Source organism: Cynoglossus semilaevis, chromosome 1 (assembly GCF_000523025.1).
Source record: "Cynoglossus semilaevis isolate Cse_v1.0 chromosome 1, Cse_v1.0, whole genome shotgun sequence".
Classification (NCBI taxonomy): Eukaryota; Metazoa; Chordata; class Actinopteri; order Pleuronectiformes; family Cynoglossidae; genus Cynoglossus; species Cynoglossus semilaevis.
Window position 1 is genome coordinate 24,955,091 of NC_024307.1, and position 25,527 is coordinate 24,980,617.

A 25,527-nucleotide genomic window follows, 5' to 3' on the forward strand; every position below is an offset into this window, starting at 1 on the left:
TTCCTCTGTTTACCACTTATTCTTGCTCTAATACGTGGCCCATTCACATGCAGATATTTGTACACAGCGAGGGAGATCTTTTTAAATAAAACACTTGGAGTCATATTTTGGAATGTTAATTAATCAAGATTATACAAAAGCTACACTGTAATTAATTTGATTAAACATAACCCATTGTGTTATAAACATTGTGTGTTCTGTAGTGAAGTGGTTAGCATGTCTGTATTTCAAGCAGAGAGCACAGAGTCCTGTGTCTGATTCACAGAGGAATCACATGTCCCTGATGGTGCCTCCTCCTGCCTGAGTGGGTTGCAAAGACACACTGAAACACTCACAGTGAAAAATGTCCTCATTGTGGGTAGAAAAAGGGACACCATTATTATTATTATTATTATTATTATTATTATTTAACCTGAGAGAAAAAACAAATAAAAAAACAGTCCAAATTTTGACATATCAAAAAAATTGCTTTTTTATTTCTTAATCAGATGAGCATATATTTATTGGTTTCTAAAGATAGTTTATTTTGATCTTATTTCACTTATTGCACTTTCAAGCAATTTCCACACAAAAAACACTACATCAAAAAAATAAATATGAACATAAACATTTCAATCCCTTCATATTTCCCTTTGTTGAAGGCCTTTGACTCAGATCTATTCTTGGCACTTCTTTAATTGACACACCTAAGTGACTTGATTCTAACCTGAATTACCAAGTGGGCTGATAGATTTTCTTTTCTGCCGCTGGTTTCACGCACTGCAGAGAAAGCGCAGGCCAAAAGTAAACTCATTACCAGGCATGTACAAGGTTTTTTTCCATTTAATGGAGACTCATTTGGAGTATTAGCTGCCTCATTGTTGTTGTTTTTTCCATGCTGCCAGCCCACCTTTTCCTCCCACTCTGCTTACACACAAGCATCTGACTTTTTTCTTTCTTTCCAATATCTCCCTGTAAACAGCAACAGCGGTGGTAGTGGGGATGGGATTTTGCCTAGGGGCACTGATTTCCCTGAGCAAGCAGCCTCAGTTTGCATGCTTGGCCCTATTAAACTTAATATATATACAGTAGGTATACTCTATGTATTATCTTGAAAATACATGCGTACATGTGTGTGTCTCTAGCTAAGCATTTGTAGTTTGCTTTTCCTCTTTCATACATTTTTTTTTCCTTAAATCTTTCATGGAAACATATCACAATGAAAATATTCTGATTAAACGAGCGCTCGCTGTTATCAGTATAGCTTTGGTTCTATTTTTTTGTGGTTTTATTTCACATTAATTCTTAAAAACTGCACGTCTCATTACTTCTGCCTGCAGTTTCTTTTTTTCATTTTCTTCACGCAAAGCAACAGTTGGGCAGGACATATGGTTAGCAAAACCGTGGGCACTGTTGTGTGGAACAGCTTCATCGTGCGCAGATGTTCGACTAAAACGGGGAAAAACACACTGCAGAAAAAGGAATTTAGTAATAATTAAAAATTTTAGCTTCCAACATTGATGTGAGCATAACAAATATTGTGTTGTTGTTATTGTTTCAGCATTTCAAGCTGAGGTTCATACCATTTTAGTGCGTCTGCAGGTTGTTTATCATGTTGCAGTTCAGTGAGTGTTCACAGTACATTTGTTGGCCTTATCCATCAACATAGTGGCTTCTACTCATTGACTGATGTTACCCTGACACCCGTCATCAATAACATGGATTTACATGTTCAAAATGATCAAATATCGATGTGTTTTGGATGGGGTAGATATTCAATATGTGTGGGTGGGTTTTGCATGTTTTCTAGATGAGAATATTAAAGTGGCTTTAATGTCCTTTATGGGATAATCTTTAATATCCACTGTACAAAAAGCCACCTCACCATTGTCTTGACCAAACAAATGATCACATATTTATTTAATCAAAATTCTTTTTATAACCCTTATGATGGATACCGACCTTTGTCTGAGTTCTGACATTGCAGGTACATTGGTTTTGCAGTGTGTTATTGGCTTTCCTTTACTGTGTCATCAGCATAAAGAGAGATATTTGCAGCTTTTTTATTTAAAAGGTAATGTTTTTGGTGATTATTGTGGCAATAGTTGAACTGTTTAGAACACAATTGAAGATGGTAATTAGGTGCATATTTTTGCATTAAATTGTGGTTTAATTTGAACTAATTTTGTGGACCAGTCTGTGAGCAGCCTGAGCCCATTATGGTCTGTAGTGAAGATGCAGCTCACAAAATAAAAGGTGAAGACTGAGGGAGTTTTAAAGGTCTTACTTCAAGAGTCTGTTGAAGTTGCAGCCTGCACATGATCAATACGAGCTAAATTGAATCCCAAATACATTGTCCTTCAGTTGAAGAGTATTTTTTCGTCCTTTGGTTTGGCCACAATAGGCAGCATTTGAATGGAGGCATACTTGGAGTGTTTGTTCTCATTATACCCTCTTTCTTTCTCTAAATCCTTTCTCTTTTGGTCTTCCACTTAGACCTTGATGAAATGTTCAGGGTCTAGATTTTTAAGTCCTGATGGGGGGAACAATGAGTTGTCCGTTGTATCAACACTGCTCTACAACACATAGCAAACAACTGCAAAAGCCCCAAAACCTACAAGTTTACAAGGCATGGTAGTAAAACTGTGTCAGCGCAGAGAAGGAAAAAATAGAGAAGCAGAGATAAAGACAAGCAGAGACACAGAGGGGAGGCAGAAACACAGAGAGCATAAGTGGAAACTGCACGCCAAAGCTTTGTAAGGCATCAGGGATGAAACATCGCTTTCCTTCTAAGATGATTATGTTGTTAAATGAGATATGGCAATACTCTTGTAAGCGCTTAATCCCAGGATCTCCAGCTGCAATGCAAATGTAGCAGATGTCAGCAGGATGACACAAAAGCCGAGGAACGAGGAAAACCCTAAACCTCCCTCTAAAATCCCTGGCTCTGTAATATTCAACAGGAAATTGGAAGATAGTCGTTTGCTGTTAGCTGCTTGTAATGCAGTTAACATATTCAGTAGAGGCCGCAGTAAGAAGAAGCATGGCTGCTTTTTTTGAAAAAAATAAAAAATAAATAAACTAAATCAAAGAAAAGATGGAGAGAAATGTCTAAAAATGGGAGTGAAATTCAGTTTTCCAAACATTTTTCTCTGAGCTCCTGCCTTAGCTCTTGTGCATCTCCCTGTATGTTTTCCCAGGAGAACTTTTAAGGGTGGGTGGACTGGATCGGAGCGGATTTCCTCTGGGGGGCATTAAAATAAAATGTCTGATTCACCCCCCTTTAGTATTCACGCTGATGACATCACTATTGGGGAAGTGCGAGAGCAAGGGGATGAGCAAACCCCTCGCCACTCCAATCCCATTAAATCAGATAGCATGATAATTTAGTCTAATTCGCCATCAGTCCTGCTAATTGCATCTGACTGCAGACTCGGGAGACTATTGTGATTCTCCCTGAACTGGTTAGAGTGAGGGAGAAGGACCACGCTTCAACTTGGTTAATAGTGGCTTGATGTATGATTTGTTTTCCTCCTTCTTCATCATTTGCTTGGCTTTTTAATAGCGAGAGCCAGAGAAGGGTTGAATAATCGTAACTCATGACAGAGTTCCTCTCCCCGCGGGATTATTGCTTCTGTCGTTGCAAGACTTCACTCCAGATACAAAGACACAGAGCTGAGATCTGAAACCACTGTAGGACTGCACTGTACGTGGAGATCAAGCTTGTCAGTATCACAGTCGGTCCACAACACTTACTGTTCAACTTCACCAGGAGCTGCTTTATTTCTGCACAATCCTGCTGTATTTAACTGCCCCCATGTCTTTTCCCTCTCCCCTTTCCTTTTTTTTCCTACTCCCTCATGCGGCTCACAGCGCTTCTGTGCTCATGTTTGACTTCTCACAGGCTGACAGGTTGTCACAGATAATAAGTTTTAATTCCCCATGTGGGACTGAAACTCACTTGCCTTATAATTTCCTCATAATTTTTTTTCCTTTTGAAGGAAGGCCTCAAATGTAGATTGGTGAGATGTCATTTCTAAGTGTCGCTTGCTGGGATTGTGATGTATTCTCCTGCACTAAAGACCGGACTCTTAGTCAGAATTAAAGAGGATAAATCCAATTCCATCATGGTTTAATTTGAAGCTCATATTGTCCTGTGGTTGCGTGATCAATGAGATTTTTGTCTCTTTTCTCTTTCTTACTAGCACTTGCAGAAGTGAAAAACGGGTGTTAGCATCATTCTTTTGACCCAACACGGTCGTAAACACAACCAAAATAACAAAACAAAACTAATATATATTTCTGCATTTTCTATTACAAGCACATGTAAGTCCTGTAGATGTAGGACGGGGACAAAGGGAGAGGTTGGGGAGTGCTTTCACGTTACATCTCAGGTCAGTCTGCAGTTACCATGGCCTATATTTGCATTGAGTCGCATTAATTCTTCTTCTTTCCTGAACTTGTTCCTGAACAAGTTCTATAACTATAATTTAAATACAATCAAATACAAACCTTTATGTAGATGACACAGTTAAGTACAGTAGAAGCATCTCTATTAAAATTAGCTTAAAGAAAGACAATTATTTAAATATTGTTTAGAAACCTAGAAGAGTGCTACCTTTAAATGTGTTTTGTTTCTTGCACACATACGTCCTCTAGTCACCACAGCACCTTCAGGCTTCATCGAAGTTGTTTGTTTTAAGTCTCTGTCATGTAACTTCAACATCTTCACTTTATTCACGCAGCACGGTTATTGTGTAGTCAGAGGTGCTTGGGCCACAATAGCATCACCTTCTGACACATATCCAAGCATCATAGGAAAAACAAACAAACAAAAAAAAACAAACAATGGAATTTCAGTAAGAAACCAATGTCTGCTGCTCTGCAAAACAGGGTGCTCCTGACTCCTTGCACTCGTATGGATTCTGCTCCAACCCCTGATCCCCATTTGTCCCAGCGGTGATGTGTCTAAACGCACCACAGCCGTTCTGATGGACACTTTTTCTTGAGCCCTTGTTCATCCCTTGCATCCCTCAGTGCGACTGCACTTCCCCTTTCAGAATAATAAGCCTTTTCCACAATTCAACTCAGGGATCTGGCCCCAGCTGTGTGTGTGTTTGTGTGTGTGTGTGGGTGTGTGTGGGAGAGAGAGTGAGTGTGGGCTCAGCAGCCCAGATTTCTTGCCTTGTCCCTCCTTTTTTTGCTAAAGCTGCTGGTAGCCCCAGAGCTTCCAAGCTGCAGAAAAATCACAGCACCGTCGGCCAAGTGTGGCCGCTGTTTGAGCAGGATAAGTTAGCCAGGGGAATATTGTCTAAGTCCCCCCTGAATGTAAACGAAGCACCCATTGCTGTCATGGTAGAAAGCCTGGCCTGTCTTCTGCGTTGGATGACTAGTTATGCATTCTCCACCTCATAAAAGATGCAGCTGTGCTGTGTGAAAAAAGGAAAATACAAAACAAAAGTAGCTCAACTGAATTTATGCCTGGCTGCCTTTCCCTGTTCCAGCATGGAATTATCACCATGAGGTGCAGTCTCCCTCCTCACCCCATGGTTGGAAGATCTGCCTGATTCCATCGCCAACTTGAGCTGGAAACCCGCAGAGAAACAAGGACTTATGACATCTTCTGGAATAATAATATACTGAGGACATGGATTATTTCAGCCAGCACTGAGATGCATGTATTCAGCAGCATTTGTGCCATTTTTCCCTTGGCCTCCTCCTCACTTATAGGCAATCCAGGTGATTCCCTATGGAACGCCACGTGATGAACGCTCTTAATGAAGGCGTGTTAATTTAAAGTCACCTGCAGGCTATAGCCGTTCGGTCCACGAGGCCGTCCCCATCCAGTGTTCTCTCTTTCCCCCGCTCTCCCTGCCCTGTCACAGGCAGGCCCAGGGAGAAGTGAGGAGATGGAATTGGATTTGAAGCTCTGAGGCAGGTAATAAAAAGCAACACTCCCACGCACACCAAGGAATGTGATTTCCCCAAGTACCCCTGGCAGACATGTTGAATTTCTAGCTGTAATGTATAGGCGACCGAGCTATTCATAACACACAAGGCCCCGGCAAGTAACACTGGCTCAAGCTTGTTTCTCATTAAAAGAGTCCTTTCCTTGGTCAAAAAATGTATGTAGCAGGGTGACCTTTCATCCTGCCACATATAGTATAAATTACAGTACACTGAGACACCAGTGACAGTCGTTCAATGGAGGGCACTCTGGGCCCTGCTACTCTACCTCACATAAAGCCTTGGAAATTTCCTTTGAAAAAGAAAAGAAAAAAATAGGATCCCTTCATGCCTGGAATCTCATTAAACCTGATCATTAGTAAACACAAACTAACTACTGTACTAGTGCTAATAGGAATTGTGAATAATCAATACAAAACTGCCAAGCAGTACTAAGATCATGAGTGATCTTAGGTTTGTCTTTAAAACAGTTGTTTTGGGGGTTTTTTTAAGCAAATTCGAGTACATTCCCAACTTTTATACAGCTACTGTTGCGTATAATACAATAACAGGTCAAAGATAATTAGAGAGTAAAGTAAAAATGGTTTTATTCCATTATTCCACATCATGATGTAAGTCTTAACATTTCTGCAGCAGGGTTTCTATCAGAGAAATTGAGAGAAAGAAATATTTTGTAGTCCATCCAAAATCACACATTCACCCTGTAATGGCAATGCACACCCTAGAGGGGGCCAAATCACACGCTGGACACCACTTCCCATATATAATACAGTGTGTGTCCTCTTGTTTCTTTGCAGACAGTGGTAAAATGGTTACTATGCTTGCTTTACAGCAGGTACATCTCCATTTGTTTCTATGTGGGTTTTCCCCTGGAACCCCCCTCCCTGTCATCGACGTCATAGACTTGTGAATTGTCCAGGATGTGACTCACTCCTAAAATATTGTTGGCATCTAGTAGTATTCACCCTTCTGCCCTGAAGTGCCCCTGGTTCTGGTACTTAGAGACTTGGTAAAAGATGTTAAGAAATAGTCCACAGTCATGTTATTGTGTGCAGTTACCTCTGTGTACTGCACTGTCCGTTTGCATGGTCAGTCCTGTCAGATTCCTGGTTCTTCTTCTCTATCGACCTCTGAGCTCATAATGACCTGAAGTCAATCAGCGCAAGGGAAAAATTGATACCAATCAATACTCACTTTCTCAGGTCTTTTTTCTCCCTCACAGTTTCCTCTGCTAAGATGTGAGAGAAATCAAAGTGACAGTGAACACAACAGAGCCGATAGAGTCAGGATGTCAAGTTGGACACAGCCTGCAGCAGGTGTCAGTCCTGTCTAAGTCTGACCTTGTAAAAAGGAAACCATGTCTCACTTTCCTCTTCGCTGCTTCCAGATCAGTGTCCAGTGAGGGTTGGGGCAGACGGGCGTACGTGCAGAAGTGGGACTTGAGTGGGGGCCACCAGAGCAGCAAGGATGGCCCCCGGGCTGGAACTAAGCCTCATCCGTGGCTCGACCAACACTGATCCGTAGCGTGGGCAGCGCCATGTAGCCTAAATTAAGTAACATGGGAAACAAAGGGTTGGAGAATAGGAAGTCCTGTGCTTCAGGGATACAGTGCACTGGTTTTGTTTGAGCCATTTTTGCTATATTTATAAGTTTCATGATATGATTGCAGACCTACTTTATTGCTGTGTTCTATTTTTTCCTCATATCTTTTTCAGTTTTGTATTTTTTTTCAGCTAATTAATATAAACATTTCTGAAAAATATTTCAGCAAACGTTCAGCTATTATTCAGGTTGAACTTTATTCATCTGTTGGCAACATTAGGCTAGCTATAGTTAACTTTTGCATACCTTCTGTTAAACTTCTGTATTTTGGTAAGCTTTTAGCTTTGTCTGAAATAATCATTTAAGGGTAACATTTTTAAGCATTTTGTCTTCAATTTAGTCTTTTGTTACCTACCTAACTAACTTGCCCTGTTTGTCTACCTAATAGTTAAATCGTTTTTACCTTAAAACTGGGTTGCTAACAGCAGGGTTAAACTCAAGTTTTGGTAAATTTTAGCAGTTCTGGTTGCTAGTTAAAACATTTTTTATTGGTTGCTTGCTTTTAAACATTTATATGCTAACATTAAGATATCCCTTAACAAATCATGCATTGTTTGTCAAATTAAATTGTGTATAATAGGCCAATTCTCAGTCATGTCCTGTCATGTTTGTAAACTATTTTTCTTTAATTTGAAAAATTGTGTAGGTTATTTACGTTTAGTTGTGCTTTGATGCCTTTTTTTTACATTTTTAATTGATGTTGACTTGCTTTGACAATATTTTTAAACTAACTTTTAAATTCTTAACTATTTCCTGAGTTACCTAACTTTTAAATGCATTAGCAAAGCTAAAATGTATTATTGACAATTTTATCTTCCAGAAATATTTTTTCCATCATCATTCACACATGCACACACAGAGACACACACTAATACAACTGTATTGAATTTTCCAATTTTACTCGTCACTTGTTGGTGCAAAAGTGCAGTAAGTACAGATGCAGCAGTCTTTCACCTCCTCCCCCTGCACTAATACACCACCACACAGACATTTTGGCGAAGAAAGATCATTAGTTTATTTTAATGTGCCACAATGGGGGCTGAGTGACACTAATGGTGGGGCCGCGTAAAAAATGGTGTCAATCTGGGCTCGGTGACGCTTCACTAAACAGCACATTATTGTAAAAAAAAAAGGGGGGGGGGGGGGGGGGGGGTTGGGGTATGTTTCAAGTCTCTAAGTATTATTTCCCTCTCTGGAGAGAACAGTGGGAGGAGCTAATTTGAAATTGTGCTGCTGCCAATGCCTGAATCCTTCTGTCAGCCTAAGCCCTAAAGATGCGTTCTCAGTCAGCAAGGAGGAACTGCACCGCAAAAAAAACAAAAAAAAACAAAAAAACATGTAACCATCTTTCACTTGATTAGAGCAAGTACTTACGGGAGGCCAGCACAGCAGAAAGCAGCTGCTGCCGTGGCGGTGATGGCGGTGGAAACGGTGCTGGTGGTAGAGATGGTGCTGCTGCTGCAGAGGTGCCGGATGTTGCAGAGGTGATTAATGGGCAATTTACAATGTGATTATAAACAATTCTGGTAATTAGAGTGATGAGATGTGATGAAGTGGTACATTAAAGTGAATGTAATGTACAGCAGGGCCCCTGCTGGAGGATGTAGGCAGTGACACTGTTGAGTAAAAGGCTTGAGGTGGAACTTAGAGATGACTTTACACAGAAATGACTGCCATCGGGGAATATCTTTTTTTATCAATTTCATAGTCATTTAAAATCTCACTTAACTCAGCTGGATGACATATTCCTGGAAAATATTTAATTGTCAGAATAAAAATAGATGGATGGATGGATGGATGGATGGATAGATAGATCTTTATTAAAAATATAGGAAATAATCATGGTTAGGTTATGATTATGAGGTCAGGATTTTACATTAGTGCCCACTCTCTGGTTCAGTTTTGACTAGTGATTTGACTGTCATTTGTGTCCTTATTGTGTCTTTGAAAGATTTCTGTGGTCACAATTTCTGCAGTTGTCATTTAAAGCTTATTTTTTTACAACTTTTTTTTGACTCAACAAAAAGTATTTTGCCAAAATCTCATGTTTAATTATTCAACTCTTGTGGAAATATTTGGCCTTTTGCCAAAATCTCATGTTTAATTATTTTTATATTATTTTTATTATTTTGTTCTCTCTGTGATTAGCATTTTTTAGACTAAATATTAATTCAATGTTTTTCACCCAAAATACCTATTTGAAACAGGACAGTGTTAAAACATCCAAAAGACATTTTAACACTGAGTATTACATGAGAAGTACTTGCTCATTGATAGTGTCACTAAATTGATTATGGTATCACTGGTACACATCCTGTGTATGTGGATGGTTTTTCATTGCCGGCAGTATTGTATTTCCAAAACTACACACACAGATTCTAAACATACAAAACTCAGTGGCCCAGATTTCACCAAATCTGTGAAGAAAGGAAAAGCAAGTAAGCCGACACTGAGGGATCAGATTTTTCTGAATTTTTTTCTGTCTCAGGAAGGATTCTCTGAATTATTAATCCTCTCTCTGCTTTCCATTTGTACAACTTGTCACTTTTATCAAATTGTGCACATGCCAGGTGGAATCATTCAACTCTTTCTGAGCCTCGTCTTTGACTCTATTATCTGTGTTTCACCTTGTTTTGAGCTAGTGTCATCTTCCCTAAGTTAAAGTATTAATATGAATGAAAAATGTATGGATGCAATCCTCGCACCTGTCAACTTTAGATCATTTAAAAGTATTTTCTTCCACTCTTAACAAATCAAGTAGCAAAGGATATAATGATTAAACTTGACTCTGTTACCCCATGGTATGCACTGATGGGCAGTAACGGGTTGAAAGAACATTACTGTTGAATAAAATTTTCGATACAATGTACATAGATTTTAAAGATTAAAACTAATAAATCAAGTTTTGATTATATGATAGAACATGCAGAAAGAATAGAATGTTTTTTAAAATGTAACTAAGTAAATTATTAAAGTAATTATGTTTGAAAATAAGTAATTAGTAAAGTAATTAGATTACTTTCTTGGAGAAGTAATCACTAATCAATACCTAATTACTGTTTCTAAGCAACTTAACCCCTGTGACCTCATGGTATGTCAAATTTGCAGGAAAAAAACTGTTATGCTTAACTGAAAATCCAAGTCTGATCATTTCTCTCGCTGAGGGAACACTGGAAACCCTGTGCAGCAAACATTTATTCTCACTCGGTTCAATCTCAGTTTTGGTTCCTGTCACATTAAAACCTGCTCCTCAGTGAAAAAGCATCGGCCTTGAATCCCTGAAGGAGTCGGGAAAATTGGTTGCTAAAATAAGGCTGACCCTGCACTTCTGGCAGTCGGGCTGGAAGAAATCGGACTAATGAAGCGCGGGCTGCATCAATGAGGAGCACAGACAGGGGTGTCAACATGCCCAACCTGAGTCGCCCCATTATGCAGAATTGTTCTACACAACGTGCCGGAGCTCTCTGCCACATCATCACATCGTCCCTAAAGCACAGCAACCTAGTGCAGGGCTGAGTTTAAATCACATTTATTTTTAATGGGATTTGGATCTCCCGTGTTTGTACAGGTTCTACATTTTTGAACAACAGCACACCTTCTTTTTTAGGAACTTTATTGAAGATTAATTCTGCAACACTATGTTTTGCCACTCTCAGGCTGTGTAGGTAGAAGACATTTCTAGAAAATCATAGCTGCATGCTAACAATACTCCTGCAACACTGTTAGCTTTAAACTTAGTTAGTTTTCAGATGGCCCACAGGGCTCCTACAGCTAAGTGGGCTCAGGACAGTTATATGTGGTTCTTTTAGGCCCCTCTTACAGGGTTGGGGCCCCTGACATTTCCCTACTTTGACTTATTGAAGGAAACAGTTTAACCGTTCTCTTCTAGTCTTGTGCTGTGTTCAATGAGCTGTAGTTTTTATTTTTAAGATCAGTAACAGCAACAGCCCATTTTGTAAAATTTGTAACCTGAGGTAGTCTACCTACATTTACAAGCTAAGGGAAGCTAATGGCCAACACCTGTTTTTTTTGTTTGTTTTTTTTTATTTGGACCACGTTTATTTCCAACCTGCCTTCAAGTTTGGCTAACTATTAGTCTTTACACACTTTTAGATAATTTACTGATAATTTTGCTAGCTGAGCTGATTTATGTTTTAGGTTTTCTTTTGCATAGTTGCAATGGTTCCAAAGTCTGATAGCTCAGTGAAGCGAGTGTTTGGCTTTTGTCTTGAAATTTATTGGCTTACTTTAGCTAAATGTTAGCCTTGTTACTCATGTTAATTTTAGAACAGTGTCTTGAATTGAAAATTCAAAGGTGAATTCTTTAACATTTCAAGGGGAATCTTTTTCTTTCTGTTTTTTTTTTTTGGTGTTTTGTGTGAGTTGTTGCGTTCCTGTCGTGTCCTTTTACATGTTATTTTGAAGCTGGAGACAAAATGAGATAATTATTAGACTTGGTGTGGGCTCATTATTGAATTGCCCTTGAATTTGCCTTTGGGGCAACTGAACCTCAAGCCCTTTGGTCGTCATCAGCTCTGATCAAAGATTAACCACAAGTACTCATCAGCTGTCTTTTCCTTGTAGCCTTACATCAGTGTGAAACTGTATTTCCTGTCGCCTCAGATATGTGTCTCATCACATTACGTCACCATTTAAATGACTGTCTCTGGCTCATTATGGCTATATAGGCCAACATGTCTCACGGTCCCTGCAGCTCGTCTGACCAATCGCGGGACAGGAGGGACAGGAATTATTCTGGTGCTCCTCTGTGTGCAGACTCTGACTGCAGGAGGAGCGTAGCCTCGGGCTGTTCATCGCACAGGGTTTTATGTCACGGGTTCTCCTCTGTCAGGGGCTGTAGCACAGGCAGGACACACTGTTTCCTGGGCACAAAATAACTTCCTGAAGGCACAGCTCCAGTGTAGGGTTAGGGTCACATTCTGGCCTCTGAGTCAGGAAATAATCCTGTTTACATCAGTAGTAATTGATGGTTTCTTGATTTTATATTTTAAGCATCACAGTTCTCAAGTGTAGTATTGTGTCTAAACCCTGGGGTTGCTGTTGAGCCTCTTTGGCAGGAACTTGGTGAAACCTCTGAAGTCACTAGAGAGCAGACTCCGTTCCTGTCCTTTGAAGGGATGTAAAGAGGTTCCATCATCCTCTGTGGCATGATGCTCATCTCTGCTTCAAGCCAGAACTGGCTGTTGTTTACTGGTCTGTCTGCAGTGCAGATCTACATTAAATAGTTAATGAAGATGACCATAAGATGATTACAGTATGACCGTTTACAGTTTAACAGTCTTTCAAGTCTTTGACATATCACCTGATTTTGTTGATTTGTTCTGGAAAACCACTTAAAGAACTCAAAGAACCAATAGAACCCTATGTGTTTTTATATGATCACATCAAGTCCCCCTTTAGAAACCCCCCACCCTTGCTCACCCCTGGATCCAACAGACAAAGAGCTCTATTGTTTGGCCTAGGTGGCCTTATCTGGCTTTGGCCAGCTTTTAAAAAGGAGTATCAGTGAGGACTGGGGGGACGAGGAAGGGTATCACATCAGAGCGACTGTGGGGGAGTCAGTATCAGAGCAGATCTGCAGGTCATTTACCAGGGTGGGTGGTTTCATTAGTCTTCTTTGCAACAATATGTGCTGATTGCCATCTTGTTTCCTAGTGATTTATAATTCAAGCCCTGCAGAGTTTGCAGAAATACCTAAAGCAACTGCTCAAATAAGATAAGGACAGCGCTCTCTTTATATATGGGATTGTCTGCATTGTACATCAGAGGAAAGAACAGATAAAGACAAAAAACAAAGTGGGGGATGGAATAAAGTGGCACAATACACATATATAAATATATACATAAATATATATTATTTTTTCTTTTCATTTACATTTCTTTTTTCACTGCCACATATGTGACTCCTGGAACAAAGCGTCAAAACATGGGCCGAGAATGAATCAGACACTTGTCAGGATCGATTTGGGTAATGCAGCGCCACCTTTGGAGCGTGCATGGCACTTATTTTTTCACTTCACAGACAAGATTCTGTCTCCTTTTTTCAACAAGAGAAAAATAAATAATATACATAAAAAGCAGGCTTCAAGGAGAAGAAACGCAGATGGAAGAAGAGGCAGTGAGCATAAATAGACAGTACGTACAGCAAAAGAATCAGGACAGAAATAGGAAACATCCTCACAGAGGTGTGAAGGTGTTAATTGGATACAGCGCAGCACTGATGTTTAATCACATCAAACTTCTTTTTCCTGCAGAAATTCGTCTTTATTAATTCATTTTCACCTTTAAATGCCATTCATTTTTAATTCACAGTTTTGGTCTAACTGTTAGCTACTGGGCTTCTTTTTTTCTTTTTTTTTTTTTCTTCATTTTTTATACATTTTATCTGCTTTAAACAGGTTAAGCTTATTTTAAATTAATAAAAAAAATATTTCACTTTTTTTAAGTTGTTGATTATGTTGGTAAAACTGAAAACAGTATTTTATGTAACATTAAAGAGTTCTGCTCATTTTTACTGGCAGAACTTTAAATTTGAATCAAATTATCAACAGTATCTTCAAATAAGTTATTGTCTTTTGGTCTGTTGACCTTATGGCTAATATTTTACAATTTTCTTGCTACATTGCTAACTTCTGTTTTGTCTTAAGTATTTTTTTTCTTCTTTTTGGTATGTCAGTAGAATCTTTTTTGCTGAGTTGGTTAACTTTTAGATGGCATTTTTCAACATCTTATTTCTATTTTTCTGGCATTTAGTTATTCATTTTGGAATTTTACCTTTTTTACCAAATTAACGTTTTAGAAAAATAGAGTTTTGCTTTTGCCTCATCAAATGTTTGGTATATTGTATTTGTCGTTCAGTATTTCAAACTCATTTATTAACACACTCTCTTTCCTTTGGCCTTATACCTAATTTTTACAGTTTTGGTGCAGAAGTTTCTTATAGAAGAAATCAACTCAGGGTAGTTTTAATAGCTCATTTTGAACTTCAGTTAACTCTGAGCTGCTCTACCTTTACGTCAGGACGCTCTCTGAAACCACATAGCCGTGAATCTTGCACAGAATTTTTACTGCTACCCCAGAAAACAGCTAATGGGCCATGCATTCGGTCGGATTAACATTGGCATTGCTCACTGTGAGTGTGTGTGTGCAAGAGTGTGTGTGCACGTACCGGTGGAGCCGTTCAGTTCAATCCAATTTAACTCCAGATCATGGTCCATAAAAGATAAAACAGCCAGCACATAAAGTGGATATCACACTCAGACTGCAATGGAAATCATATTCACTCCAACAAAACAAACCGGGACAGCACAGTTAGACTGTGAAACTGAAAGTTTGTCTTTTATTTTTATTATTGACTTTTGTTCTTTAGGAGGTGAGAAAACTGTTAACCACACATTTGCCTTCGACTCTCAGCCTTTGGTTGGTGCTGTTTTTATTTTAACTAGTCTTAACCTCTTACTAGAATCACCTGCTTACAGAATCATTCTGGTGTACTCCTTGATGAACTTTGTCCATCAAAGCTAATCTGACAAGCATATGCCAGTTAGTTAACAGTTAGCAACAAAGTGAAAATTTAGTCTAATGTCCATCCTCATTGAACATAAAAAAAAAAAATGCAGAAAAAATATGTAACTAAAAATAACCAGGTTAATCAGGTTAATTTTAAGAAATGCGGAAATGCTATGTGCTAATGAAGCTAAATGTTAATCAGAATACAGAAAATAAGTAAATGCCTGCAGAGATGTAACTAAATTAAATGTTAAGACATTTTAAGTCTAAAAGCAATAAGTATATTAACATAACACACATTTTATTTACAGTGGATTGTTAGCAATGAACAGAATAAACCTAATAAAAAAGTCAAATATGCTAACTTGGCCAAACAGACCATGGCACTGATAAATTATGGAATTATTTGATATGCAGCAAATTTGATATTATTAACAATAACATAATTTATACCATAACATTAATTTTTAAAAATGCATAAAAAACAAAACAAATTAACTAACCATAATGATGTACCACTAGTGGGCCCAGGACCAGACTTTGGAAACACGCCTTATATATATATTTATATTTATTTCACCCCTATCCTGAGAACAGTAGAACTTTATGCTGGTGCAAGATGTTCAGTCCCTTTGGTAATTCATGTTTAATTGCAAATGCTGGCTGCAGTCTTTTCTCCAGCATAAATTAACATGTTTACTATTGTTGTTTTGCACTTCCAAGGAGCTGCGAATGATCAAAGCAGCGAGTTTGTTTGAAGAATGAAGCGTTCAGCAGATTTTAGGTTAACAAGAGCCGAGCAGCAAATCGCCCGGTGTCATCTCTCCCAAACATCCCTCCTTCATCACCATACGTCAGACTATTTTTATCCTCTTTTTATTACCGCTTCGGCGTCTTTACCATACATGGATACAAACGCCGTGCCTCCCAAATGACATCATTATTATCTCCGACTGCCTCCTTTAATCACCTCATTTATCACTCTCTGACAGGAATCTGCTAAAAAGGTCCAAAACAAACATAAAAACAAGGGAAACTCAGAGGCTGCTGTCTGTGTAAGGTGCAGAATCCCACTTGTAGCATCCACAGGAGGAAAAGTTGGCCTGAACATATGGCTCCATTTGCTGTGCAGCTCCACTGCTGAAGACTGGCTCCACTCCAAGGCAGATTTCATTTGGGTTAACTTGTTTACACACACCTTTAATAAACCTGGCTGTATACAGACTGTGTTCTGGGCTTTAAATGAATCAATTAGCTGTTCTACAGTATGTCTATAGTAAATAACATTCACAGAAATGAGTTGGATCGCATTCACGTTTTTCTTTATTGACCTGAGGTTGGAGTGGAAACCTTGGCTTTTAATAAGATCTGTTCTCAGATGCTTGGGCTCTAACAAACTGTAATCTTAATGGATGCTTTCTGTGTGTACGTCACTGTCTAATCAAACACTCTAACCAACTGCAATCAAATCTTAATTGATAGTACTCACTTTAGGTTGGACTTCAATCCATTTTCCTGAATGAGCTTGTACTTGGACTTTGAACTTGGTGACTTACATGGACTAGAAACTGAACCAATTACTCAAAGGACAATGCAAATTTCCTTTGGGGTCAGAATGACCCCGAGGACATCAAAGGATTCAATTTGAACTACAGTTAGGACACAAACTTTGGAAAACAAATTGAACCAAATGTGTCCATAAAAACCTGGTGGATCAGCAGCTTTTGGTAAACTCCGACCAACCTCTCCTGCAATTATCACCAAGTTCATGACCTCAAGTGGCTGCCCCCTATTGGCAGGAAGTTACTTTGTGCCTGATGAAGCTTTAGGGATTTCATTTGTAAAGTCCCTTATCATTATGTCAGAGCTGTTTGCAGATTAAGGTCAAGACCTCACCAAATAGTTTGTGATGTAAGCAAAAAATTTGAAACTAGCATTTGAAACCGCAACTAGCGGTTAGTGAGGAAAGAGGTTGGAGGAAGATGTAGTTGTGAGGAAATTCTTGTTTATATATATATATATATATATACAGTGTGCTCTCTTATCTCATTGTGCTTCACTGTAACCTTTAAGTCAAACAACGATTAACACCATTGTTCTTTTTGGTGATTTTCTGTGAGTGTGTGCCAGTGTTCTCTGAAAGGATTAAGATAGAGCCTGAGTTATGGCAGCTGCCTTCGCAGGGAGGAAATGGAAAAGTGGTCGGGGTGTAGTGGAGAAGGAGGGAGACGATGATGGAGGGAGTGAAGGGAGAAGCTAGACAGTTGAAGCCGACGCCCCGTACTCAGCACTTTCACCAAGTGAGCGTCCAGTGTGTAGATGTGGCCCAGTCTTAAATCACTCTCTGCAGTTTTTTCTCCCCACACCATTTACATTTCAAAGGTAAAGGCCAGGGAGCTTGTTTTACTTAACAAATATCAATTAGCGTAATGTAGTTCCTGTTCCAGTGCGTGCAGTCATTGAGAAATCCAGTTAATACGATCAATTAAACCACTTTTCTGCGTCCGGCTTTAGGCAAAAAGTCACTTAGATACATGTCTTTATGCAAAAGCTGCCAGAAAATACTTGGAAGAGATACATCAGTCTGGATTGTTTGTTTGAAATTGCTTTTAAGCTCATCACTGGGTTCTCATTTCAACTACAGGGGGTGCTGTTTTGCAAAATGAGAGTATTTGCAAATACATTTTGATAGTGTCACATGGCCTACATGAACCAGTTTTTGGCATGTAATTATTTGATGCATTACTCCAGGTTGCCACATGTCATAAATCCTCATTGATGACCTTTGCTTTGCTGTTTACTGCTCCAGGTTGCCACATGTCATAAATCCTTATTGATGAACTTTGCTTTGCTGTTTACACTAACCATTTCTGGTTCTTTAATGTTCAGGCAATTTTCAGAGCATAACATTTGCCACCTCATCTCAGCTTTTTTCACAAAGTTTAGATTTTTTTTTCTGACAAATACAACTCCGGGGGGGGGGGGCATTTGTGTTGTATCGCAAAGAATCCCTATGCGATTGACAAGATTATTCAGTTATCGCAAGTTTACCCCTAGCTTTTTTGGCTAATTTTGCTAAATTAGTACAGTATATAGCCTTATTGTTTTTGCACCATCGTTGGCTGTAGCTGATAACTTCAAATCTTCCTTTCAGTCCCTTATCTGTGTCATCTGTGTTAGGTGTTTTGTCAAAGCTTAAGATGTGCTCAGCATTTTTATTTTACTGAATTTGATCTGTAGGATTATCAATAGACCTGAGTCTCCTCCTGGTCTTACTGTATCTCCTAGTTACTCTACCAGAAGCAGTGCTGGAGGCTGGCCTCATTAGACTCTTCATCAGTCATTAACCTCAGATCCATCCTCTCTAATGAGAGCGGTCTAATACTCCTGAGTGATTTGTTGTGTGCACACACCATCCATCATAGAGCTCAGATAAAGTCCTGGACCAATCAGATATCTCCCTCCGTCACTCTGTTAGATTACTGAGGCCACTCTCAAGGACCTGACTTTGGTAATTGGCTAATTCTACATTCATTCATACATAATCATCTTGGTTATTTCAGCTAATCTAATGTGGGATGTGTAGTTTTTTTTTGGCATGATTGTTACCTCCTTGTTTCTCATATTTTCTTTTTAGGAAATCAACTGCGATTGTTACCTCCTTGTTTCTCATATTTTTCTTTTTTAATGGAGTTAACCTAGTTAATGTTTTTGTTCATTTAAAATTCAATTCTACATTTTGACCTTGTTTTTGTTGGATTTTCTGTTCAAACTTTTGGTTGTTCAATGGATTTTTCATGAACTTTTACCTGTGCTCTTAACTTCCTCACTTTCACTAATCCATATATAACTTGTACTTCTCCTTTAGCAAATATTAGTTAATCTGGGCATCTTTTGAAGTTGAATTGAAGATTTTGAACATTTTCAGCTAAAGTAACTAGGCTATCTGGCTAACATTCGGTTATACAGGTCTTTTTCTACTTAACTTCGGGGAAGTTATTATCTTTTGTAATGGTCCAAATTTTAATTGTAATTTTAACATTTTTTAAGCCCATTTTACTAACATTAATTCAAATAAGTCTTTAACTCAGTCAATTAGTCATATAAGGTTAAGGAGTTAGCATTAGGTTAACCCATAGTTTTTCATTTTTATGTGCCACAGTTGCAGTATCATAAGTTCTTGATTTAGTTTCCTTTACCAGACTAACTTTTAATTCACTACTTTTTTTTTTTCTTTTTTCACAACTGGAAGTTTTAAAGAGTCCAAACCATATTATAAATCTGTGTATTTTCCTGCTGGTCTCTTAGAGATACAATCCGTGGCTGACATAAATAACCACTCTGCACCTCTCGTCTCCCACAGATGGATCGCTCCCATTAATGTGGTTGGTGCTGCTACATAATTTAGCAGCGCGGAAGATGAGTGAAATGTGTTGGTGTTATGAATACGAGCTGGAGGAGTAGCTGAGTAAAAAGTGGCAAAGATAATGTTAGAGCCGCAGTAGCAGCAGCATTTTCTCATGTGGGATAAAAATCTACTGTTGTAACGCTGACAGCCTTGGATGAACAAATATTTCATGTGTTGTCTGCTTCCTTTTTTGTTTCCACCACCCTGTGCGTCTTATCCACACACGGAAAAGAAAGATAGTTTTACAAGTGTTTGAAATAATTTTAGGTTTCAACTGTTAAAAGTTTTGTCCCTATATTTTCCTCAAGTTTGTTTTCAGTTTATTTTGGTCAAAATAACTTTGCTGACGATGCTAGCTAATTTGTTGCTTGGCTAACTTTTAGCCTTCATGGTCTAACATCTCACCTCCCCATCATTATTTTTAATTAACTTTTAGCACTAACAGGGCTGATGTTATTTTAAGTCTTTGCTTTTTAAGGCAAACCTTGGTCTGTTTTTATTACGTAGGTTGAACAGCCTGGTTTATTTGGAGGTTTTTGGTCGCTAATGTTTCACAATCTTTCACTCCAATCATTTGCTTTTTTGGCTTTGTTATTATTTGTTACTCCATAAAGTTAGTATTTTAAAATATTTATCATCTGTTAGCCTAATAATAGTCGTCCAGAACCATACTGATTGTCCCTTTCTCTCTGATTGTGGTCAACAGGTGACTTTAAGTGAATTGCATCAATAGCCTACCACATAGGACTTTCTCTTGTGTGTTTAAAAATGCCTTTTAGTTCATCCTACATATATCAAACATGTAAAATGTGTCAGCAAATGTGTTTGTTTTTGTTGATTTCAGCCATGCCTTGTAACATCCTTCTCTTCCCTTTAATTCTGCGTGTCGTTGTCGCAGACATATTTACAACCACCCCTTTTCAGTGTCCTTCATGTGACATCATCAGGGTTCCGGTTCAAACATCTTCAGAATCTTAAACGTGTCTGTTTGGATGTTAATGAATGAGATTTTCTTTTGTTGAAAGAAAAAGCCACTGGAAACCAGAATTAAACCAAGGTGCCTTTAGTGAAAGCATGTCAGGACTCAGTAGAATAAAAAAGAATAATAGTCTTGTGGTTTCTCTGCAGATGAGGTCAACAGGTGGCCTTACAAACAGGAGGGTTTGATGACCATACCTCACTGCCGATTCTATACCACCATCAGGTTTTAGCGTGGTTTGGTGACATATTTGTCCAATATATATAGTTTTTACTGAACGTCATATATTTGTGATGTGGGCTGGAAAACATACTGTTTAGGTCTACATGTCAATGTGTCCTTGGACAAGAAAATTATTTTTCTCTCAGTGAAGATAAAGCAAAGATTTTGCAAAAAATTACATGATTAATTTTTGTTCCAGGATGTATGTTATCCACAAAGATGATTTGATTATTCAATTTTAGTACAGATTTTTGGTTTTACGTCATTTTGTATACATTTTGTAGAGTGTGCTGTTCCAATTTCAGTAACCTGATGTTAAGCATGTGCACAGCATTTTGTGTTTTCTGTGATGACAGTTTTCCGACAATTGAATTGTCTAATTTGTGTTTTCTGTGATGACAGTTTTCCTACAATTGAATTGTCTAAAAAAACTCAATATATCATTGTGCCCATAGTATCAGAGTAAATTGCAGTATATCAGGTTTTTGCCAATACAAACCCCTAGCAAAAAAGGCATTTTGATGTTTTGATGAATGTGTTGCGTCAACAAGTCTTTGACGTCACGTCATTCAGCCAAACAATACAAGTGATCTGAGAGTGCAGTTTGAGTGAGACCTGCAGCAGGGTTAATGCAGCCTTAAGTGTACGTGCTTTTAAAATTGATGCAGCAGCTTCTCTGCTGTGAGTGTTCTGACGGGTCAGAAATCTGCAAGAGAAAAAACGTCCTAGGCTCTGAGATTAAATTGTTACAGACGTGGTTTATAGATTCAGCATTTAAGGAAGCATCTCATCTGAAAATCTAATTCTAAAGAAGTTAATGACTCTTTGTTATCGGTGCTCTGTCGGAGTCAGGGTCAATTACCCCTGCTCGTAGGAGAGCTGACGAGCAGCTTTCTTTTTTCATGGCCCACAACAGCAACTGTGCTTCCCTTTATCACACTGACTTTCCCATGAGGTTCCACTGACCCCACCTCCTGAAGTGTGGAACATCTTAATTGCCTGGAAAATGCTCAACTGGGCTGTAAGAGAGGGGAAAGAAAATCCTAACAACATTGGCCCTAATCTTATTCTGTCCTGTTAAGTTGCAGAAATACTAGACTTTTGATTCCAAGCCAAAAACCAGGAGTATATAAATTAGCATAAAACCAAATTATTTGTGATGTTAAATAATAAAGACATTGTGGAACAAATAAAGAGCACACCTTGTCAAAAAAAGTTTAATATTAGCCAGAATTATAGAATCAGTTAATTAATCAATTACCATGTAAAAAATTAAAAGATATTTGAAACATTTAGCACAAAATGGCAAAAAGTTCACCACAAATTTATTGAATTGGCAGAAAATTAGCCAAAAATACAAATGTCCATCTTTCTGTTTGTATTTTCAAAGTCCATTTGGACCTTTTATGTGATTTTTAGTTCTGGCAGATTCAACATCAGAGGAGTCGGATCCTATTCCAGCAGATCAGGCTCGGTGTAAGTCCTGGTGATATTGTTCCCCAGTGGCTGGATATAAGTGGCAGAAATCAGAAAGAAACAAAAACAATTCACAATGTGGTACACATTTGTGGCCTAATGATGATGTCCCCCACATGTGGTCCCTTATTATACCCACATTTCTTTGACTGGGATCTGGTCACCTTCACCAGGAGGCACAGCAAAGAAGCTAATGTTTAGCCAAACTAAAGTTAAACTCCAATTTTTCACACCAAAAATGGTAAAACATATAGAAATTCTTGAAAGGCAACTAACTAAAAAATTACCACGTTTTTGTTAACTCCAAATGCTCCAAAAAAGCAGAAAAATAACAATGGAAAGAAACAATAAATATTTAGTGTATCTGAAATAGTACAGTAAGCTTAAAACAACCAAATTAAAACATTACAACAGTTGTTAAATGCAAAATATTTACCCAGTCATGGAATAATATATGATTATGACAATACAGATTATAAGAGCACATTTTGAAACATTCATACACTCGCGTAGTAGTCCTGGAATATTTATACTTACCTCTTCAGCTTACAAAATTTTATATAAGGTATAAAATATATGATGTATTAAAATATATGAGGTATAAATATATTTATAGTGAAGTTAAAATCTAGTCAAGTTTGCAATAATGACCATATATTTTGGTTCATAGTGCTCAACGGCACCACAGCAAACACACAAAGATCTGGTAAGTCTTTACATCACGCGGCTGCAATATGTTTAATAATCTACCAACAGGTGCAACTTTTTGTTTGTTTATTTATATCTAAATACATTAGTTATGTACAGTTTGGTATCAATCACATGACAGAGACAGGGTCGCATAAAAAACAAACGCATAAAAAACAACATCCAACAAATTAAGACGCACACAAAACTGAGTGATGCTCTGAGCACATTTAATTCTCAGGATATAAATATTCTGGACCTCGTCCACTAGTTAAGAGTACTACCAGACATAATCCCAAATGAAACATCCATCCATTTTCATCTGCTTATCTATTACCGGGTTGCAGGGCAGCAGTCGCCACCCAAATCACACTGCACCGTATCAACCCCCCTGAACCTTCCTGCAGGTGGTGAGTCCACTGGAAGGTACCAACCACCTTAACTGGGATTCAATGGAGGTGAACCCTGGGGTTCCACACCAATGACAGAGACACTGCCTCTGGGCCAAAGCCCCCCCCAAATGAAACAAGTAAAACAAAAAAAAAACACTTAGTGCAACAGTGAAGTTTTTAAGTAAACTCTCCTTTAAGTCAGGTAGTTTTTCTTGTGGAAAAAAGGTAATGTGAAAAAGAGGATCCTGTTGAGTGAACAAAAGATGATAAATAATGACAGGGGAAGGTGAAGGAAATGAAGTTTTTTTTTTTTTGTCCTGGCTACAGATGATGTTGTTTGAGAAGTTTTATAAAACTAATCGCAGCCTCCTTTATTAGTTGACTTTATTAACATGGCTGAAAATGTCCTGTTGACTCGTGTGGCTCTCGGTCTCGGTTGTGTTTGATGGAATTTCTACTGAGTAGGTGTAAAAAGACAGACATGTCAGAGAGCAGATCATGTTTGTTTGATCTCTTCGCTGTCTGGAGGAAAGAAATAAACAGTGGGTGGAAGTGTGTGTGTGTGTGTGTGTTTGATGGCAGCAGAAAAGTGGGAGCTGATGTTCGACTGCACAGAATGCACTGAAGTAGATTTTGTTCTCAGGGATAACATGAAAGACTGGAAGTGAAATCTGTAGAAAAACCTGGGTTTGTGGGTGTGAGTGTGTCTGGGTCTGTGGTGCATATGTTTTACTGGGTTCAGGGCTGCTTAAAACATATATGAAATATGAATACATTGCTTTGTGGTTTAAATCATGTTTCATAATCAAGACTTTTAAGTGACAAAATATTTATTCTAAATCACAGTTCAAGCCTGAGGATAGGCGGGGCACAACAAATGGTTGATTCATTATAAAATATGACATTACATATTGGTAGTTCAATAAATTTGAAATGTGTAAATTTGTATTTTTTTTTTTCAAATGCTAGCAAGCAACTACCGACAAAAAACAAGTTTAAGTTCACCATAACAATATTTAAAATCTCTTATGGTTGTCCTAAAAGTTGGATTTGAATGATTTGCTTTGCACCAGTTAAAATGTTTCCTTTCCTCCACAACTGTTATATTTATTAAATAATAACCAGCATAATGTCTGGTGTCTGTAATCCTGTATTTTAAAGTCAAATCCAAGAATGGATCACAGCAGTCAATTACAGCTCTGTCTCCAAATCCATTCACTGAAAAGAGGCCAATTTTCTCTCTCCTCAGCAGGTTTGACTGAGTCGTCCTGCAGGGCAGTAATGTCTCTCACCACCTGATCATCACTGCTGACTCTTTGAGGCCTTTCTGTGCTCACACATGAAGTGAACGTGAGTATACACTCCATAATTGTAGAGTTTTTGTGACTTAATATCCACAATATCTCGGTTATCTGCACTTCTTTTTGCTTGAGTTTTACCAGCCCTCCTCCCATCAGGTCCCGGCTTTAAGCCACTTAATGACAATAACAGTCTACCAGGGGAGTGAGGTTGTGGGGAAAAAATTGCAGGTCTGTTCAATAGGTCTGGCAGTAAATTGCTTTTTAATGTGTCACACAATAGGCCAAAACAAAGCGGATTGTTGTCCGTAAGCTGCTGAAAGCCATTTAAGTGAGTGTGATACATGACTCACTGAAGGCTTCAGGTGTCAGTGCTGCTGTGGGAAGAACGAGGAGACTGTGGAGGTAAAAGGGCGGGGGGTGCAGTGGCGGTATAGCCAATCGTGGTGTAAGCAAGTTGTTGTTGTAATAGACATCTCTAGCACAACTATGCTGCAACCATAAAAATAGTTATTCAAAAGTTCTCTGTAACTTCATTCCATAAACTGTGAGTAAAGGAAAATAACGCAGCCGCCACAGACGGACTATGAAAATGGTTATACAGAGTGTGAAGTTTCCTAAACAGATTTTATTTTGTCATAATTCCTACAGAAAAGTAGAAATAAATTGTTGTTAATTTTTGCAACCCCAACACTTTACCTCAACGTGCTACTTATGACGGCAGTTTTTTTTTTTTGATTCTGAATGTGTTCCTCCAAGTGCTTGCGTTTATGTGTATGTCGGGTGTTTGTGGTTTTGGGGAGATAGGGCCCAGTTGATTTTGTTCCTTGGAGAGAGGTCGATGAATTTGAGATGAAACTTTTGACCTGGTTTCCATTACCACAAACATGTCATTAATCTCACTCAACTATTTTTCTGCCACCCCTGATCGCTTGTCCTTCAGGGCTTCTCTCAGGCGCTATTGCATTTTCTTGAAATCAACAGCAA

At 38.4% G+C, this 25,527-nt stretch overlaps 1 long non-coding RNA gene across 1 annotated transcript in view; it reads left to right on the forward strand.

The window, feature by feature from the left end:
- Positions 1 to 25,527, forward strand: part of LOC103386758 (uncharacterized) — a 236,655-nt gene that overhangs the window by 91,157 nt on the left and 119,971 nt on the right. Inside the window, exon 5 of the long non-coding RNA XR_003050155.1 lies at positions 24,492 to 24,592. This is a non-coding gene — a long non-coding RNA (uncharacterized LOC103386758). The remainder of the gene's footprint in view (positions 1 to 24,491; positions 24,593 to 25,527) is intronic.